Below are 17,843 nucleotides of genomic sequence, written 5' to 3' on the forward strand. Positions count from 1 at the left end.
AAACAAAAAAAAAAAAAAGGAAAACAAAGCCTAAATCAACACAGATAAATGAACATTTCGTTCCTGAGATTTAGTTAGCTCAGCTTTTATCACTCAGTTCTAGTCTAGATGAGCAATATGCACATCACCTGTGCACTCTGTTTGTGTGCTGCTGGAAGTGTGTGCACAGAAATGGACTGAGCACTGGCATTAGGGTCACTTCCCACCACTGTCCTCGGAAAAGGTTGCCGTGAGCCCAAGTGTTAAAGGAGCTGCTTAGGAGGATTAGGAGCTCTGTGTGTATGAGGAAGATGTGCTTCCCTTATACATTTAATCCCCATATTATGTGTATCTCAAAAAAAAAAAAACCTTTAAGAATTCGGGATAAATGGGTTGGAGAGATAGCTCAGAGGTTAAGTGCATTGGCTGCTCTTCTAGAATCCTGAGTTCAATTCCCACAACCATCTGTAATGAGATCTGGTTTCCTCTTCTGCTGTGCAGTCATACATGCAGACAGATCACTGTGTACTTAATAAATTAATTAATAAATAATAAAAGACTTTTTTTTTTCAAAAAAATTCAGGATAAAGGTCAGGGCAACCAGGGTTACCTAATAGGGAGATACTATCTCATTCTGTGCCCCCCCCACCACCAAAAGAATAAAAAAAGATTAAGTTCAGGAAAAAGAATAAGCATCTCCTAAGATCAGAAAGCTCTGAAGACAGCACCTACACAGCTCATTGAGCACTGAGGAGTCAAGCTGGTAACAAGCTAAAGTCTTCACCCCTACTGGCTAATGTTCACGGTACTTGGAGGTACTCTGCATACACTACCAGGGGAGAAAGGTAAACACTGCCCAGCTACAAACCTTGCGACCTACAACAGAGACTTGCCTGCATGAGATACTGGTGCAATAGTGGCACTAAACTTATGAAGCCAACCAACCAATACCTGATTGGATTTAAGGCCCATTCCATGAGATGGACCCCAGGTTGACACTGCTCAGGTAGCCAATAAACTGAGATAAAATAGGCCAGGGGACTATGGGAAAAAGAAATTCTATTGTTGTATAAAAGAACATAGCAAGAAAAATGACTCCTAAAGACATTCAGCTATGCCCATAAATCAGTGACTTGTTCATCAGAGAAACTCCATTCTGCACCAGATGGAAGCTAACACAGACCTGCAGCCAGTGCTTAATACCAGGCATGACAGAGGCAGAAGAAGAGATCACTTCCAAGAGAGAAAAAACAGCTAGGTATGGCAGTTTTCAAACTTTAGACTGTTAGGGTTGATTTCAACAGATTTGCTGGCTTTCGTCCAGAAGACAGTTAGGAGAGACTCACCCAAGGAACAAAGTGTTGTTGTGGAAAGGCCACTTCTAACCCCAGTTCTTGGCACCTGCCAGCCATAGAACATCCTCTCATGCTGAAAGGCTTACTTTGGTGGTCATGATTTCTTCAATGTTTCTTATCTGAAAGTGTACAGAGAGGGACTGCTATAATCCTCCTTTTATTCGAATGAACAAGTAACACTGAGTCCCTTAACCAAAATATCAATACAGTCAACTTCTCAGTATCTATCGGGGATTTATTCCAAATCTGTAATGTTTGGATGTAACTTGCTCATCTCCTACTATATTCTACAGATCAGATCATCTCTCAGTTACTTGGGATTTTTTTGTTTTTGTTTTTGTTGAGACTGGATTTCACTATACTGTCCTTACTGGCCTAGAATTATTTGTGTAGACTAGCATTATGGTTGGTTTTAGTGCCAATTGTCACAAGTCAAAATCACCTGAAAAGGGAATGTCTCCAGAACTGTTTTGATTGCTTTCATTGATACAAGAAGACCCCCCTAAGTGTGGACCTCACCTTCTGGTCGCAGCCCTGACTAAAAGGCCATAGCAGAAGGAGGATCAATTGCCTTTTGTTCACTAGGTCTTCGCTCTTGCCACCAGGTTTATCTACTTTGTTGTTGCTGGTGATTTCCTTTAAAGACATCAGAACCAGCATTTCCAGGCTTTCATCACAGACAAAGAAGTAGTGGCTCTCCAAGTACCTTTCCGGATTTCAGTACTAGAAGGGACTACTGAGGCTGTCAGTCTTGTAGACTGATCAACCATTGTCCTGTCAGCCTGTCCAGTATTAAACTACAGAGGGATGACTATGACAGCTGAGGCATTACCCTCAAGCACCCAACAACTAGTGGGCTCTCAGCCTCTTAGTGTGTAACTGTTGCCACAATTTTATTTTTTTATTTATTTTTTTTATATTTTTTTATTGAGAATAAGAAAAAAAAAGTTTCTGCCTCCTCCCAGCCTCCCATTTCCCTCCCCTTCCCCCACTCTTCTCCCCCTCTCCCCACTCCTCTCCCCCTCCCTCTCTAATCCAAAGAGCAGTCATGGTTCCCTGCCCTGTGGAAAGTGCAAGGTCCTCCCCCTTCCGTCCATGTCTAGGAAGGTGAACATCCAAACTGGCTAGGCTCCCACCAAGCCGGAACATGAAGTAGGATCAGAACCCCTTGCCATTGACCTTGGCTTCTCATCAGTCCTCATTGTTCGCCATGATCAGAGAGTCCGGTTTTATCCCATGCTTTTTCAGTCACAGTCCAGCTGGCCTTGCTGAGCTCCCAATAGATCAGCCCCCACTGTCTCAGTGGGTGGGTGCACCCCCCGTGGTCCTGACATCCTTGCTCCTGTTCTCCCTCCATCTGCTCCTCATTGGGACCTTGGGAGCTCAGTCCAGTGCTCCAGTGTGGGTCTCTGTCTCTATCTCCATCCATCACCAGATGAAGGTTCTATGGTGATATGAAAGATATTCGTCAGTATTGCTATGGGATAGGGTCATTTCAGGTTCCCTATCCTCAGCTTCCCAAGGGACTAACTGGGGACATCGCCTTGGGCTCCTGGGAGCCACTCTAGGTTCAAGTCTTTTGCCAACCCTAAGGTGGCTCCCTTAACTAAGATATGTGCTTCCCTGCTCCCCTATCCAACCTTCCTTTATCCCAATCTTCCTGTTTCCTCAAGATCCCCCAATCCAGTATTTTGTTGAGGATGTTTGAGTCGATGAGTGAGATTGGCCTGTAATTCTCTTTCTTGGTTGAGTCTTTGTGTGGTTTTGGTATCAGAGTTACTGTAGCTTCATAAAAGGAATTTGGCAATGACTCTTCTGCTTCTATATTGTGAAATACATTAAGGAGTATAGGTATTAGGTCTTCTTGGAAGTTCTGGTAGAATTCCGCATTGAAACCATCAGGTCCTGGGCTTTTTTTGGTAGGGAGGTTTTTGATAACAGCTTCTAGTTCTTCGCGACTAACAGGTCTATTTAGGTTGTTCACCTGGTCCTGGTTTAACTTTGGTATATGGTATTTATCTAAAAACGTGTCCATTTCTTTTACATTTTCCAGTTTTGTGCCATACAGGCCTTTGTAGTAAGATCTAATGATTCTTTGAATTTCCTCTGTGTCTGTGGTTATGTCCCCCTTTTCATTTCTGATCTTATTAATTTGCATATTCACTCTCTGGCGTTTTATTAGTTTGGATAGAGGTTTATCAATCTTGTTGATTTTCTCCAGGAACCAGCTTTTTGTTTCATTGATTCTTTGGATTGTTTTCTGTGTTTCTATTTTGTTGATTTCAGCCCTCAGTTTGATTATTTCCAGTCTTCTACTCCTCCTAGGTGAGTCTGCTTCTTTTTTTTTCTAGAGCTTTCAGGTGGGCTGTTAAGTCTCCAATGTGTGCCTTCTCTGTTTTCTTTAAGTGGGCACTTAGTGCTTGTATGAACTTTCCTCTCAGGACTGCTTTCATAGTGTCCCATAAGTTTGAGTAGGTTGTTTCTTTATTTTCATTGAATTCAAAGAAGACTTTAATTTCTTTCTTTATTTCTTCCTTGATCCCTAGGCCTACTTTAAATCTTACAAGCAATAGAGATCTTGTCTAGACTGTTGAGATTCCAAGAGCATGTCACCACACCCAGATAACATTATTTCTTGTGTGTTCCAGTCACATCTCTGCCCATAAATATAAAATATAAATCCTAAAGCTAAAATGAGTGCAAATAATGCACAGTAGCACTTGTACAATTGGGAAGTCATTAGTCCTTAACACATCCTATAACTGCTACTCTAAGAGCTGATTTTAAATTAAGGGAGAGAATTAAATTTTAGAGATAAATTTTAGACATAAAAGACACTAAATTTTAGAGATAAAAGACACATCAAGGACTAAACCAAAGTCACATTTGGCATTTCATTTGGTTAATAACATAACCTCAAATTTTTAAAAGCATGCATATAAAATAAAACATATATATATGTATGGTAAATATAAAATATAAAATAAAATAAAAATCTCACATATATTTTCATGACCTTCATGAACTTAGATATGCCTGGAGAGCTCAGCTCCTGTAATATATCTATAAACACTTGATATTTAGGCTTCAGCTTCACAAGCTGTGTCTCCACAGCAGGTTGTATCTGTTGCTTGGAGTCCCACCCAACTTAGAGTTGAACTGATAAAGGTCACTCGAGAGACAATAATATCAATATCTTTCATTTGTTTAGCCATTAATGATATATATGTATATATATACACACATGCATATATAAACACACATGTATATGTGTGTACATGTATGTATATGTAAATTGTGGAATCTCATAATATTTAAAGAAAATTATGTGGAATAAAATAAGTAAGGTGTACAGTTTTTCATGCTCTGAATTCACAATATAAGATTTAAAATATTGACATTGTCCATGGGGAAGAAACTTGCCTTATGTTTATTATCAGCCCCTAGGAAGTTTTTACTGCCCACAGCAATGAAAAACTATAAACTCAATGAGCGGACATTCACTGAGATCCTTCATCTCCCTTTCCTCTGCATAAACCACTTAACATCTTAATATCTAACCTCATGAGCACAATGTTCCAACATGTTTGGCCCCTAAGAATAAGATTGGAGGAAATGATAGCATTGAGTCACAGTTCACACCCAACAAAGGAAAGAAACAGTAACCTCCATGGATTGTACAACTCTTTGAAAGGACAGCCAGTGTTTCTTAATCAGGAACAGTGATAAAAATCATAAATTCCATTGCTTCTTTGTTTTCAAAATTGAGTCTGACAAATGAAAAATAACCTTCATTGCTTCCCATGGTTTGGCAAAAGATTAAGCCAAAAAGTAAAAATATTTTCCCAATCAGCAAATGTTCCTACGAACAGATTAGCCAACAATTTCAAGTTCACTTCTTTGAATTATATCTTGCATGCAATCCTATTTTCTAATGACCTTAGTTATCCAGAAATACAACATGTATTTTAATGGGTTAGGTGACCTTAAACGAATCAATGCATCTCAAAGAAAGCCCTCAGGGGACTCTGGTTTATTGCACAGAAGATAATTCTTTCCTGAAAAAAAGAGCAAAGCTTTGTTTGAAATTAAAATTTGGAGATCATAAAAGGAATCGATTGAGCCAAGATGTTCTATGTAATGTATGGTCCATTGGAGGCAAATTAGCATTTGCAGGTTAGTTGAGGAGAAAGATGAAGGGTTGGACAACAGCTTTGTTTCTGACTTATGCAACTTCAGAGTTTGTTAAAAGATGGTATGTGACAATGACTTAAAGGATGGGGCAGGGGAGAGAATATGTTAGTCATGTTTCAGGATATTTTTACAAAACCACAAAATAAGTTCTGAGTTTACTGTAAGTACTGCCAGTTTAAAGCAATGTTCTGGTATGGACTACAGAAAGGCCGTGGAACAGTGTGAGACTAAAAGACTGGGCTTCAAACGGACTGAAGCCATAACAAGGGACATGGCAAGCTCATTTTCATTTTCAATCTCCATGACACATACAGGGTTAGAGTCCCTTTGTGACCTTGCTATTATTCCTAGCAGAAACTTGGAAACTATGTGCCTATGTTCTCTGGTGTGTAGGTATAAACATGTGTGTGCAAGTGACCTTGGAATCCAGAGGCTTCAGACTCCCTGAAGCTGTAGCTAGAGGCACTTGTGAGCCACCTCAGGCCCTCTTTCAAAAGCAGCAAGCGTTCTGAAAAACAACTTCTATGGTTCATACGTGCAAATTGGAAAAGAAACTTCTATGCTTTGTGTGTAAAAATTGGAAAAGCAACCTCTATGCTTCATACGTGCAAATTACTGCCTCCTGCTTTGCTCACTGATTAGACGATGCATCACAAGAGTGCCGCTGAACGGGGTTTGATTTGTTAATCTCCAAACTATTTGTTCTCTTGTTCTCATTCCTGGATGTATTTGCAAAACAAAAAGCAAATGTTGGGAGAACCCACACCTTTGTAAAACAGGATTCTGAGAGTATTCAACATCCCCATTACTACCAATGTAGCTGAGTTATGACAGCGGTCATCTCTGTCACTTTCACTCTTCTTTAAGCACAACACTGCCATCTTCACCAAACTCAAACATATTTCAGTAGAGCTGAAAGCTGCTTGAGATACCCATAGCAGTGACTGCAGAGAAGCACACCCCTTTACCGAGCCTAGGTAATCTAACAATGTTCACTTCGCTGTCTCAGTAAAACTCCTAGGGTCTACAAGCGGAAGGAATGGATCAATACTAACTCCCCCCAGGAAGTGAGCGGTATGTGCCCTGACCGTTTCTCTAGCCCACCACCGCCTCCACAGTCACTAATGTAAGCTGTTCAAATCAAAGCCTGACCAAGTCTGACCATTTCCGGTGACACATAGAAAACAGTGAAGGTTTTTCACCCTCAACACTTCAGTGTCCTGCCCCCTCCCATCTCTGCCAGTACTTAAACCATGCATCTCCTCTTTTTATTTTAGCAGGGCCATAATGAAATACTTAACTTCCTTTCTTTTTGATTTTTTGACACAGAGTTTCTCTGTAGTTTGGGGACCTGTGGTGACACTAGCTTTTGTAGACCAGGATGACCTTGAATTCATAGAGCTCTGCCTGCTTCTGCCTTCCAAGTGCTGGGATTAAAGGCATGCACCACTGCCTTTCTATATTATACTTTCTTAACTGAACTGAGGACATACTTCCTTGGTCACAACTGTTTGGAAAGCTCTAGTGTTCATTGCCCCAGTTCACATATCACAACGCTAGATTCCACCTCATCAGCGACCAAAAGACTTACAAATCAGGTTGAAGAAATGACTTAAGTTTTTTTCTGTGGAAATTCCAGAGTACTGCAGCCATGTCTAGTCCCACTTCCGTCTAGGAATATGAAGCTCCCTATGATTCCTATGCCTACCTGATCGATTGTGATATGCACATGAGAGATGCAAGTAAGAACCTGCTTATGAACATTTAGACCTGGCATATCCCCTAAACATTACTGGCTTCTGGAACAAAAAGTGTGCATAAGAGAAGTGAGAAAATGGTACCACATCTGCACTTCAGTTTGCTGTGTGTGCTGCCTGTACCTTTTAAATTAGCATGCTTCCCTCCCCACAAAAGAGATGACCTTACTTATCTTTGTTTAAAGACTGACAATGTTTGCTAAATAGCTGTCAAATGAAGAGGGAAATAGCTTTTTAAAAGGAGCTTAGTGCTCCCAGAATAAAGTGTGCTTGTTTGTCTGCGTGGATGACTTCACTTAATAAAGATGTGAAAGCCCTCAAACTAAAAAGAAACTGAAGTTAATCTTGGAACCAGGAGGTTTAAGGAACGGGGCTTTCCTTGTGTTCCAATGTGACAGAACAGGTTCATCAACCTTCTCTGTCTGCACAAACACACAAGATCAGATTCTTTGGGCTGAGAATCCAAGCAGCTGGTGTTCCCAAATCTCTCTCAGAATTGCCAAAGAAACAGCCCATTCACCTCAAGTTCGCTTCAGATTTTTCAGCTGTGTTGTCCATCGCCACAGACTTGTTTGTTCTGTCAACTGCTTCTCACTTAGTCAACAGCGTGAACATCACTAAAGCCTCCTGCTCAGGTTTATATTTCCTGACTTTCCAGAAAGCCCCCAGACTTCCTGCTTTCCCACAAGTTCGTTGTTTCCTGACCTTTCTGCAGTTTCCACCATTGACATACCTAGTCACTGCCCAAGTACCAAAAAAAATGCCACACTGGTGAGGAATTGAGTGAAAATGACTTGAAATCTTCCACAGAAAATTGATGGGGAAAACTCAGGCTGCAGCAAATTTCAATGAGGAAATATGAAATCAATAAAACCCAAGCAGACTGACCACAGAGAATCACTCACAGACACTGGCCCTGCGCTCAGATATGTGCAGCAAACCTTGCATTTGACCAGCTTGCTGAAGAAATAGCTTTCTCCCACTTCAGAAGAGCTTCTTTAGATCTCACAAGCCACCCAGAGACACCATCAACTTACACGTACTGACTTCATAGATAGTGGTAGAATTATGAGGGTATATTTCTACAGGATTCCAGAAGAAAGTGATGCCCCTGTTGAACAATGAGTGGCCAGCATCTAAAGCAAAGCTTCTCAGAGTGAGTCCCTTGGTGCTGACATCTGAGAAGTGAACTTTTATGGAAAACTGACTGAATCAGAAACTCTAATATGACCCCCATTCAGAAACGTTCACAAGCCTGTTATACTCTGACTCCTACTTGGTTGGTCCTAAGCATCCCTTCACCTACTAGTTGTCTCCATGGAGAATTCCTGTTCTCTAAGCTCACCTAGCTTATATTAGATACACTTAGACTTATATCTAAGCTTATCACCTGGGGAAAGGGAAGAATAAAAATCAGTGCCCTACATGTGTTAATTCACTTCAGTCTTCTCAGATGCTGAGCACTCTGATGATGAGGCAGCGAAGGACCCTACTCAAGAGTCTACCCCTCCACTCTGCAAACATCATTTAGCTCCAGAGTCTTTAGTTAGCATTTGGATGACAGAATTAAGTTTCTCAGTGGAGAAAAATGCAGTGAGCTATATGGCTTGCTAACATGATTATATATGCACCATTAGCCACAGAAACAAAGTAATAAGCACACAAGAATTCCTGCATTCAGAAACTTCAGAACAGTACCCCAGTTACAGGACATGGTAGTAGATGGCCCCATTCATAGAGGACCCAACAGCTTGATCTACTAGAAAATCTGATCCTCTTCCACACGGGGTGCAATTCAGACATGCGAGAGGACACCAAAGCCTAGGGGAAACCTTGAATGAAAATAGTATTTTTGAGAAAGGCATTTGCTTTGTTTAGTTTTAATAACCACTTGTATATTTGAAAGACTGGAGCTAGCAACAATTTTAGACAATCTCAGTTACTTGTTCCCTCATGACTGATCACCCAAAAAAACCTCAACACTCCCCCCCACACACACACAACTTGATGTTTTCAGACAATGATTTACTAATTTCCTTTTGTTTTTCAAGACAGGGTTTCTTTATAGCTTTGGAGCTTGTCTTGGAAATCACTCTGTAGATCAGGCTGGCCTCGAACTCACAGAGATCTGCCTGTCTCTTCCTCCTGAGTGTTGGAATTAAAGGCAAGCACCACCACTGCCCAGCCTAATTTTCCTACTCTTGATCGTTGATAATCTGAGTTCCTAAAGGTATAGGATTATATGATAGCTTGTCTTCATCATGCCTGGCCACTGGCACTGGTTATCAGTGGGGCACCCTCCACTGGCACTGTGGGCACATCTGTAATGGTCTACATGAACTCTTCGCCATACAATAATGTAACAGTGGCTTCTAAAAAACATTACTTACCATTCTTTTGACACTTGCTATTAGAGAAAGCAAGTTAAGGCCAACCCAGATTCAGGAGTCAAAGAGATAAATGTCAATACCATTGCGCAGGCATGGCCACAGAGAACAATTTATGGGTGCTATTATTATGATAATTGATCCCCTCATCTGGTCACACACAGTGACAGGTAAGAAGACATAGAGCTCTCACCTAGATGTAACCTAAGGAAAGAATTCAGTGAATTGGACTGAATGTAATTCGAGCTAGAGTGACTATAAATCCCATTTTTGATAATTCAATCTTGATAATTCTGAATATTGCTCAGAACTCACTTTCCATTATCATTAATGAGTACAATTTTTAACCTCATAATTTGGCTAATGAGAAGATCAAGGTATTCTAAGAAGAAAGTATCAACATTGGCATTTGTTATTGCTCATGCTTGCATTGCTGGAATTATCTTCAACTTCTAGCCTACTGCTGAGGGATGGAATCACCCATATGATTGGTAGGTGTTACTTAAATTTGGGATAGATTACTGCAGAAATTTGTCTTATGTATAATGTGTACATCACGAATGATTATTCTAAACTCTTCTCAACTCCTAATCTCTGTCCTTGTCATCCCTCTTCCAGATGTCTCTTGTGACATGAGTGTTATATGCAGCCATTTGACAATGGAGCTGTAAGACTTGTATCACAAGCCTTATTTTTATATTTTTATTCTAAATTTTATATACATATATGTATTCTTCGTATACTCTTTTGAGTCATCTTTTAACTTTTTCTTTGAAAATTATTACAATCTCTTTAATGCAACATGTCGTGTGTTACCTTATTTCATAACTACTGGCGTGTTATACCTGTCACACTCAGGGCTAGAAGAGGGCCATGGATAGAAATTTTAAAGATGCACCAGAAATTTCATTAGCACGATAATTACTTTTTTTTTTGGCTGAAAAAGAACATACTTTATTTGATACAATGCAAATTCAAAAAACCTTCTATACAGCTGGAGTAGGCATTTTGGAAAAAAATCTGTGGCATTTCATGATATACTTTACACTTTTAATTCCATATATATTTTATATAGTTATCTACCATCCAAACCAAAATTTTCATTACCGAATAAGGAATAGAAAAACATTGAGCCTTCTGCCCTATATCTTTATTTATTTTCACTGCCTGCACTCAGTTCTCACATATCCCCTTATATTTAGCCTTTCCCTTTCTCTTTTCTTCATGTTATACTGTACTCACATCCATGCTTTCTTACACATATACATACATTATTGGCTAGATTCCATAAATGAGAAGAACATGAGGTTGTATAAATTTACCAACTATTGTATATTTTAATTCCACATATTATCCTGCAAGATTTTAGACTTCATTTTTCTTTAGACCTAACTAATATTTATTGTTTGTATGTATGTGTGTGTGTGTACCAACTTTTTTAAGTATGGATTTTTTTAAACACCTAATGCAAAAAAAGAATGAAAGAAAGAAGGAAGGAAGGAAGGAAGGAAGGAAGGAAGGAAGGAAGGAAGGAAAGAAAATCTGTGATGGACATAGTAGGAGTGTTTCAGGTGAAGGTGTGACCCAGCAGACTGAAGACTGTTGAGCAAGCACTTGGCTAGATACTGACTTTAAAATATTCATCACACATTTTTAAATAGTTTTTACTTTATGACAGTATTATGCTCACAGCAATACTGAATGCAAAGCACCATGCAATCCTATGCACCTTAGCCTTTCCTCCATCAGTAGCTCCCAATACAGAGTGTTCCACTGGCACAACAGCAACAGCACTGTGAACAGCGTTCATTCCTGTATGTTGTGTGGGTTTGGATCACTGTAGGAAGGCATACTCACCACTATAGCTTCATGAGGAATAGTTTTATTACCCTAAAGAACCTACTCACCCCCCCCAATTTGAACTAACCACTAATTTCTGACTTTACATTGTCTCCAGAGCTTTTCCTTTTACAGAACGTTATAGTTGGAGACTTTCAATATATAGGCTTTTCAGACTATAGCTTTTCTCGGTGTTATACATTTATTCAAATTACCTTAATAGCCTGATGATTCCTTTCTTTTAGATGCTCCATAGGATTCCTTTGTATATGCCACAACTTAGCTAATGTTTTAGTATGGATTCTCCAATAACGTGTGGGAGTGGGATGTGGCTGAAAATAAGGAACTGGGTCTGCAATGATGTTGGCCAAAAGTGTGAAGTCTTGTGGCAAGACAAGTGCACTGATGGTATGGTCCCAAATTCAAAGACCCGAGAAACATCGAGAATCCAGTCAAAGGCAGGGCTGGCATGATATTCCCACTCAAAAATTGGCAAAGAGAACAAATTCTCACAGGCATTTTGCTCTGTTTAGGTCTTTCGCAGATGGGATGGAGGTCTACCCATACTAGCAAGAATAATCTGCTTTGCCCAGTCTTCTAATTCAAATGTTAATTTCATCTAGAAACAACTTCATAGAGCATACTAAGAAACTGTTTAATCAAGCATCTGGGTAGCTCTTGGCCTACCCAATCAAGTTGACCAAAAGTTCAACTACCATATCCACTCATCTCCTGCAGAACTTCTTGGTTGTTTCTAGGTTTGGGGAATCCACTCATCTCCTGCAGAACTCCTTGGTTGTTTCTAGGTTTGGGGAATTATGAATATGGCTTCTGATAATACGTATGTGCAGATTTTCATGTGAGCATGTTTTCAGCTCATCTAAGAATATCCAAACACTATAGTTGCTCCACCAGATGGTAGGAGTTTGTTCAGTTAATAAACTACTACACTGCCTTCCAAAAAAACAACACCATTTTACATTCTTACTAGCAGTGAATTAGAATTCTTGCCATATCACATTGGCATATACTTTTGTATGTGTGCATAAACTGACATTTTATACATTGCAGCAAAATATCACTTCCAAAGATCACTGAGGTTTTTGGTAACACCTTAATATTTGAGTTCAAAGCCAGCTTCTTCCTAACCTTATCTTCCTGGTTCCCAACCTGATTCCTCTAGGACAGAAAGCATATACATTACTAAGTCCATTCCCATAAATACAAAGCAAGTAAAAAAATAACTATATAATGCACTTACATAACCTATCCAAAATTTTAGCTTAGTGTTCTGAAACAGACATCAAATATTTACACTAGTCTATGATTGGGTGAAATCATTTAACACAAAGCCGATTTTGTAAGTACTAACGAATTGGGATGCAAAACCAAAGAATACAATATCCATACAGTGTTGGCATCAACATTTACTGTAAACTGGTGTTTAATGATGAGCTATGGTTGGCCAAGAACTGCCTACACTCTGCATAGAATGAGAATATTGTACTGTATCTTGTTTGACCAGTGTTGCGGTTTGAGGTGATATTTCCCCATGGACCCATATGTTTGAATACTTAGTCCCCAGCAGGTGGTAGTATTTTGAAGGTTATAGAATCTTAAGAAAGTTGAAGGTCTCTGGAAAAATTAGGTATTAGAAATTGAACCTTGAAATTTTTTTTGACGGTTGAATGGTAAATATATTTCTTTTTTTATTGAGAATAGGAAAAAAAAAAGTTTCCGCCTCCTCCCAGCCTCCCATTTCCCTCCCCCTCCTCCCACCTTTCTCCCCCTCCCCCCACTCCTCTTCCCCTCCCTCTCCAATCCAAAGAGCAGTCATGGTTCCCTGCCCTGTGGAAAGTCCAAGGTCCTCCCCCTTCCGTCCATGTCTAGGAAGGTGAACATCCAAACTGGATAGGCTCCCACAAGCCGGAACATGAAGTAGGATCAAAACCCCTTGCCGTTGACCTTGGCTTCTCATCAGTCCTCATTGTTCGCCATGATCAGAGAGTCCGGTTTTATCCCATGCTGTTTCAGTCACAGTCCAGCTGGCCTTGCTGAGCTCCCAATAGATCAGCCCCCACTGTCTCAGTGGGTGGGTGCACCCCCCGTGGTCCTGACATCCTTGCTCCTGTTCTCCCTCCATCTGCTCCTCATTGGGACCTTGGGAGCTCAGTCCAGTGCTCCAGTGTGGGTCTCTGTCTCTATCTCCATCCATCACCAGATGAAGGTTCTATGGTGATATGAAAGATATTCGTCAGTATTGCTATAGGATAGGGTCATTTCAGGTTCCCTATCCTCAGCTTCCCAAGGGACTAACTGGGGACATCGCCTTGGGCTCCTGGGAGCCACTCTAGGTTCAAGTCTCTTGCCAACACTAAGGTGGCTCCCTTAACTAAGATATGTGCTTCCCTGCTCCCCTATCCAACCTTCCTTTATCCCAATCTTCCTGTTTCCCCAAGTTCCCCCAATCCTCCCCTTCTCACTTTTCTCTCCCCGTCCCCCCTTATCCCCAACCCACCCCACCCCCAAGATCCCAATTTTCTCCCCGGCAATTTTATCTACTTCCCTTAGCCAAGAGGATAACTATATGTTTTTTCTTGGGTTCACCTTCTTATTTAGCTTCGTTAGGTTCACCAGGTATACACTCCGTGACCTTTATTAATGGCTAGAAACCAATTATGAGTGAGTACATCCCATGTTCATCTTTTTGGGTCTGGGTTACCTCGCTCAGGATAGTGTTTTCTATTTCCATCCATTTGCATGCAAAATTCGAGAAGTCATTGTTTTTTACCGCAGCATAGTACTCTAATGTGTATATATTCCACACTTTCTTCATCCATTCTTCCATTGAAGGGCATCTAGGTTGTTTCCAGGTTCTGGCTATTACAAATAATGCTGCTATGAACATAGTTGAACAAATGCTTTTGTCATATGATAGGGCATCTCTTGGGTATATTCCCAAGAGTGGTATTGCTGGGTCCAGGGGTAGGTTGATCCCGAATTTCCTGAGAAACCGAAACACTGATTTCCAAAGTGGTTGCACAAGATTGCATTCCCACCAGCAATGGATGAGGGTACCCCTTCCTCCACAGCCTCTCCAGCAAAGGCTATCATCGGTGCTTTTGATTTTAGCCATTCTGACAGGTGTGAGATGATATCTCAAAGTTGTTTTGATTTGCATTTCCCTGATTGCTAATGAGGTTGAGCATGACCTTAGGTGTCTTTTGGCCATTTGAACTTCTTCTTTTGAGAATTCTCTGTTCAGTTCAGTGCCCCATTTTTTAATTGGGTTAATTAGCATTTTAGAGTCTAGTTTCTTGAGTTCTCTATATATTTTGGAGATCAGACCTTTGTCTGTTGCGGGGTTGGTGAAGATCTTCTCCCAGTCAGTAGGTTGCCTTTTTGTCTTAGTGACAGTGTCCTTTGCTTTACAGAAGCTTCTCAGCTTTAGTAGGTCCCATTTATTCAATGTTGTCCTTAGTGTCTGTGCTGCTGGGGTTATACTTAAGAAGCGATCTCCTGTGCCCATCTGTTGTAGGGTACTTCCCACTTTCTCTTCTATCAGGTTCAGTGTGTTCGGACTGATATTGAGGTCTTTGATCCATTTGGACTTGAGTTTTGTGCAAGGTGATAGATATGGGTCTAATTTCAATCTTCTACAGGTTGACATCCAGTTGTGCCAGCACCATTTGTTGAAGATGCTTTCTTTCTTCCATTGTATACTTTTAGCTCCTTTGTCGAAAATGAGGTGTTCATAGGTTTGGGGATTAAATTCCGGGTCTTCTATGCGATTCCATTGGTCGACTTCTCTGTTTTTATGCCAATACCACACTGTTTTCATTACTGTAGCTCTGTGATAGAGTTTGAAGTCAGGGATGGTAATGCCTCCAGAAGATCCTTTATTGTATAGGATTGTTTTGGCTATCCTGGGTTTTTTATTTTTCCATATAAAATTGATTATTGTCCTCTCAAGATCCGTGAAGAATTTTGATGGGACCTTGATAGGAATTGCATTGAATCTATAAATTGCCTTTGGTAGAATTGCCATTTTTACTATGTTGATCCTCCCAATCCAAGAGCAAGGGAGGTCCTTCCATTTTCTGATATCCTCATCAATTTCTTTCTTCAATGCTTTAAAGTTCTTGTCAAATAGATCTTTTACTTCCTTGGTTAGAGTTACCCCGAGATATTTTATGCTGTTTGTGGCTATTGTGAAAGGTGAAGCTTCTCTGATTTCCCTCTCTGCTTCCATATCCTTTGTGTATAAGAGGGCGACTGATTTTTTGGAGTTGATCTTGTATCCTGCCACATTACTAAAGGTATTTATCAGCTGTAAAAGTTTCTTGGTGGAGTTTTGAGGGTCACTTATGTACACTATCATATCATCTGCAAATAACGAAAGTTTAACTTCTTCCTTTCCAAGTCAAATCCCCTTGATCCCCTTATGTTGTCTTATTGCTATTGCTAGAACTTCAAGCACTATGTTGAAGAGGTATGGCGAGAGTGGGTTTCTGAGTTTAGTGTTCCTGAGTTTAGTGGGATGGCTTTGAGTTTCTCTCCGTTTAATTTGATGTTAGCTGTCGGCTTGCTGTATATAGCTTTTATTATATTTAGGTATGACCCTTGTATCCCTAGTCTCTCCAAGACTTTTATCATAAAGGGATGTTGAATTTTGTCAAATACTTTTTCAGCATCTAATGAAATGATCATATGGTTTTTTTCTTTCAGCTTATTTATATGATGGATTACATTGATAGATTTTCGTATGTTGAACCAGCCCTGCATCTCTGGGATGAAGCCTACTTGATCATAATGGATAATTTTTCTAATGTGTTCTTGGATTCGGTTTGCCAGTATTTTGTTGAGGATTTTTGCGTCGATGTTCATGAGTGAGATTGGCCTGTAATTCTCTTTCTTGGTTGAGTCTTTGTGTGGTTTTGGTATCAGAGTGACTGTAGCTTCATAAAAGGAATTTGGCAATGACTCTTCTGCTTCTATATTGTGAAATACATTAAGGAGTATAGGTATTAGGTCTTCTTGGAAGTTCTGGTAGAATTTCGCATTGAAACCATCAGGTCCTGGGCTTTTTTTGGTAGGGAGGTTTTTGATAACAGCTTCTAGTTCTTCGTGACTAACAGGTCTATTTAGGTTGTTCACCTGGTCCTGGTTTAACTTTGGTATATGGTATTTATCTAAAAACGTGTCCATTTCTTTTACATTTTCCAGTTTTGTGCCATACAGGCCTTTGTAGTAAGATCTAATGATTCTTTGAATTTCCTCTGTGTCTGTGGTTATGTCCCCCTTTTCATTTCTGATCTTATTAATTTGCATATTCACTCTCTGGCGTTTTATTAGTTTGGATAGAGGTTTATCAATCTTGTTGATTTTCTCCAGGAACCAGCTTTTTGTTTCATTGATTCTTTGGATTGTTTTCTGTGTTTCTATTTTGTTGATTTCAGCCCTCAGTTTGATTATTTCCAGTCTTCTACTCCTCCTAGGTGAGTCTGCTTCTTTTTTTTCTAGAGCTTTCAGGTGGGCTGTTAAGTCTCCAATGTGTGCCTTCTCTGTTTTCTTTAAGTGGGCACTTAGTGCTATGAACTTTCCTCTCAGGACTGCTTTCATAGTGTCCCATAAGTTTGAGTAGGTTGTTTCTTTATTTTCATTGAATTCAAGGAAGACTTTAATTTCTTTCTTTATTTCTTCCTTGATCCAGGTGTGGTTCAGTAGTTGACTGTTCAGTTTCCATGAGTTTGTAGGCTTTCTGGGGGTAGGGTTGTTGTTGAATTCTAACTTTAATCCATGGTGATCTGATAAGATACAGGTGGTTACTAATATGTTTTTGTACCTGTGGAAGTTTGCTTTGTTACCGAGTATGTGGTCAATTTTCGAGAAGGTTCCATGAGCTGCAGAGAAGAAGGTATATTCTTTCCGATTTGGGTGGAATATTCTATAGATGTCTGTCAAGTCCAATTGATTCATTACCTCCATTAATTCTCTTAGTTCTCTGTTAGGTTTCTGTCTGATTGACCTGTCCATTGGTGAGAGAGGAGTGTTGAAGTCTCCCACTATTAGTGTGTGCGGTTTGATGGCTGCCTTGAGTTTTAGTAATGTTTCTTTTACGTATGTGGGTGCTTTTATATTAGGGGCGTAGATATTCAGGATTGAGACTTCCTCTTGATGAATTGATCCTGTTATGAGTATAAAATGTCCCTCTCCATCTCTTCTGATTGATTTAAGTTTGAAGTCAAGTTTGTTAGAAATTAGTATGGCCACACCTGCTTGTTTCTTAGGTCCATTTGCTTGATAAGCCTTTTCCCAGCCCTTTACTCTGA

At 40.0% G+C, this 17,843-nt stretch overlaps 1 long non-coding RNA gene across 1 annotated transcript in view; it reads left to right on the forward strand.

Annotated features, from left to right (window-relative positions):
* LOC126491517 (uncharacterized) overlaps positions 1-14,749 on the forward strand; it is a 126,786-nt gene extending 112,037 nt beyond the window's left edge. The window contains exons 2-3 of the long non-coding RNA XR_007589410.1: positions 2,442-2,833; positions 13,797-14,749. This is a non-coding gene — a long non-coding RNA (uncharacterized lncRNA). The remainder of the gene's footprint in view (positions 1-2,441; positions 2,834-13,796) is intronic.
* Positions 14,750-17,843: the final 3,094 nt, after the last annotated feature.

The sequence above is a fragment of the Alexandromys fortis genome, unplaced genomic scaffold (assembly GCF_014885135.2).
Source record: "Alexandromys fortis isolate MF-2015 unplaced genomic scaffold, M_Fortis_MF-2015_v1.1 scaffold_244, whole genome shotgun sequence".
NCBI lineage: Eukaryota > Metazoa > Chordata > Mammalia > Rodentia > Cricetidae > Alexandromys > Alexandromys fortis.